A 3,946-nucleotide genomic window follows, 5' to 3' on the forward strand; every position below is an offset into this window, starting at 1 on the left:
TCAGGAAGCACGAAAGAAATTATCCTACCCATGATCTGGAGTTGGCAGCGGTGATTCATGCTTTGAAGATATGGAGACATTATCTATATGGCGTACATGTTGATATTTATACAGATCATAAGAGTCTCCAGTATATCTTTAAGCAGAAGGAGCTGAATTTGCGGCAAAGGAGATGGCTAGAGTTGCTGAAAGATTATAATGTTGATATTCTATATCACCCAGGAAAGGCCAATGTGGTAGCAGACGCACTCAACCGTAAATCTATAGGTAGTTTGGCAGATGTACCACCAGGGCAGAAAGAGATAGTCCATGAGGTTTGTCAGTTAGCTAGTCTGGGAGTTCGTTTGACTGATCCTGATAATGGTAGAATTTTTGTGCGAGGTGTCTATGAGTGTCCAACTCGGGCACTAGTCACGGCCTACGGGGTTGGGTCGTGACATCACTTCTCATATGACATCCTCGAACGGTAATCTCTTGTCTTATTTTAATTTGAGCAATCAAAATAATGGTATTATTAATTCAGTGCAAAATTTTACTACTGATAATTCTGCGACTGTTGAATTTGATCCATATGGGTTTTCTATGAAGGATTTTCAGACGGGGATGGCACTAATGCGGTGTGATAGTCGGGGAGATCTTTATCCAATCACCACCATCAAATATCCCACCACCACTCCATCAACCTTTGCGGCTTTGTCCTCTCCTTTTTGGCATGATTGTTTGGGTCGTCCGGGAAATTCTGTTTTGGATTGTCTTAGGCTCAATAAAATCATTGAATGTAATACATCTAGTCATTCTAGTATTTGTCGTTCTTGCGTTCTTGGTAAACACATTAAGTTGCCGTTTGTTTCTTCTATTTCCAAAACTGTGATGCCATTTGATATTATTCATAGTGATTTGTGGACCTCTCCCGTGTTAAGTTCATTGGGTCATCGGTATTTTGTTGTTTTTTTGGATGATTTTTCAAAGTTTTTATGGACTTTTCCTTTAGCTAAGAAATCCGATGTTTATGTGAAATTCTTAGCTTTAAAATCCCACATTCATACCCAATTTGAACGTCATATTAAAAATGTCCAATGTGATAATGGGAGGGAATATGATAATGGTCAATTCGGGAAATTTTGTGAGTCTAATGGGATGTCATTTCGTCTTTCTTGTCCACATACGTCCTCAAAAAATGGGAAAGCCGAAAGAAAAATCCGATCTATAAATAATATCACTTGGACTCTCCTTACTCATGCTTCTCTTCCCCTTTTGTTTTGGCATCACGCCTTACAAATGGCAACATATCTTCTTAATATTTTACCAAGAAAATTTTTGGGTCATGTTTCTCCTCTTCAAGTGCTATACCAAAGAAAGCCATCTTACTCTCATCTTCGGGTTTTTGGGTGTTTATGCTATCCCCTCTTTCCTTGTACGACTATCCACAAATTGCAAGCCCGGTCTACACTGTGTGTATTTTTGGGGTATCGTACGAATCATAGAGGGTATAAATGTTATGATTTATCGTCCAACAAAATCATTATTTCTCGTCACGTAATTTTTGATGAGACTGTTTTCCCATTTTCCAATTTACATTCTCCCACTTCAACTACTTATGATTTTTTGGATGATGGGATTTCTCCATTTTGGTTGCATCATATGGCTACTGATTTGGATAATCAGCCCAGACCACCCCACGCTGCACCCGTGACCCAGCCCAATATCCTCCCTCCCACCGTGGATCATACTGCCGCCTCCCCTCCATTGGTTGCGCATGGGCCAGCCGTCCAACCCCCTCCGTTAATAACTCCACAAACAAACCCACCTTCCCCTCTCACCTCTTCCTTGGGCCAACAACCATCTGCTCCGTCTCCCACACCCGCACGAACATCACCCCAGCCGCCCCAATCTACCAATCAGCCCCGAATGGTGACCCGGAGTCAACATGATATTTTTAAGCCAAAACGTACGTTTAACTTGAATACCATGGTTACGAAATCCCCTCTCCCTCGTAACCCTATGACCGCCTTCGTGACCCGAATTGGAAAATGGCTATAGATGATGAATTTGATGCTCTTATTAAAAATAAGACGTGGGAGTTGGTGCCCCGTCCACCTAATATAAATGTTATTCGTTCTATGTGGATTTTCACTCATAAAGAAAAGTCTAATGGTGATTTTGAGAGGCATAAAGCCCGTCTTGTAGGTGATGGAAAGACTCAATAGGTTGGCATTGATTGTGGTAAGACCTTCAGTCCGGTGGTCAAGCCGGCTATGATTCGTACCGTTCTCAACCTTTCATTATCAAAGAAGTGGCCTATTCATCAGCTAGATGTCAAGAATGCTTTCTTACAAGGTGAGCTCAAGGAAACAGTGTATATGCATCAACCTATGGGTTTCAGAGATCCCATTCATCTGGATTATGTATGTTTACTCTGTAAGTCCATATATGGACTTAAGCAGGCCCCGCGGGCATGGTACAAGCGTTTTGCAGATTATGTCTCTTCTCTTGTTTTTTCAAACAACAGATCTGACAATTCTTTGTTCATCTATAAAAAAGGGTCTGATATGGCATACATTTTACTTTATGTTGATGATATTATTCTTACTGCTTCCTCAGATTCTCTCTGATGCTCCATTATGGCTCTCCTTGCCTCGGAATTTTCTATGAAGGATCTGGGTCCTTTAAATTATTTCCTTGGCATTCATGTCACTCGCCATAAGGATGGCATGTTTCTTTCGCAACGTAAGTATGCCGAAGAAATCATTGATCGAGCTGGGATGTCTTCTTGTAAGGCTACTTCTACTCCGGTTGATACTAAACCGAAGGTGAGCAGCACATCGGGTGCTCCATATGATGACCCGACTCACTATCGCAGTCTCGCAGGTGCACTTCAGTATCTTACTTTCACGAGGTCGGATATTTCTTATGTTGTTCAACAGGTATGCTTACACATGCATGCTCCGCGAGATGATCATATGCATGCTCTTAAGCGCATCATCCGTTACATTCAGGGTATACTTGATTATGGTTTGCATCTTTATCCATCCTCAGTTACTGACCTCCTTTCCTACACTGATGCGGATTGGGGGGGGGGGGCTGTCCTGACACACGTCGGTCGACGTCTGGTTATTGTGTCTTCCTTGGAGATAACTTGACATCTTGGTCTTCAAAACGCCAGCCTACCCTCTCTCGTTTGAGTGCTGAGGCGGAGTATGGGGGGTTGCTAATGTTGTCTCCGAGTCATGCTGGATTCGAAATCTTCTGTTAGAATTACATTGTCCTATTCATAAGGCTACTATGGTATATTGTGACAATGTAAGTGCCATTTATCTTTCAGGAAATCCAGTGCAACATCAGCGCACCAAACACATTGAAATGGACATCTACTTTGTTCGTGAGAAGGTTGCACGAGGACAGGTTCGTGTCCTTCATGTTCCATCCCGTTATCAGATTACCGATATTTTCACCAAAGGACTACCACAAGTCTTATTTGAAGATTTTCGGGACAGTCTCAGCGTTCGTAAACCTCCCGTTTCGACTGCGGGGGTGTGATAGATTATGTAAATATTAGTTAGAATATTTTGTAATCTCCTATTTTAGGTTAGAATATTTTGTAGTCTCCTATTTTAGGTTAGGTTTGCTTAACATATTATTTGGTAGAATTAGCTCCTTAATTCTAGCCTAACATTACGGTTGTATAGTTTGTATATTAACCAAGTCAAGGAATGAAAGGAGGCACGGAAAACATTTTCTTCATAAATAAAAGAGAAATATTATGGTGAGCTGATTATTATATGAGAAAAAATGATGAAGAAGAAGATTTTACAAAAATGGGACAAATAGAAATTGAAAAGGAATTGGGGAACGGAGTGGACGACATAGGGATAGGGGGAACGATTAGGGTGGGGTTGACGAACAAGTGGGTTTTGTTTTCCTTTTTCCAATTTTTATTTTTTAAAAC

General features: G+C 41.1%; 1 pseudogene; it reads left to right on the plus strand.

Annotated features, from left to right (window-relative positions):
* The first annotated feature begins 2,621 nt into the window (after positions 1-2,621).
* Positions 2,622-3,589, plus strand: LOC132624698 (uncharacterized mitochondrial protein AtMg00810-like; annotated as a pseudogene).
* The last annotated feature ends 357 nt before the right edge of the window (positions 3,590-3,946 follow it).

Source organism: Lycium barbarum, chromosome 12, assembly GCF_019175385.1.
Source record: "Lycium barbarum isolate Lr01 chromosome 12, ASM1917538v2, whole genome shotgun sequence".
NCBI lineage: Eukaryota > Viridiplantae > Streptophyta > Magnoliopsida > Solanales > Solanaceae > Lycium > Lycium barbarum.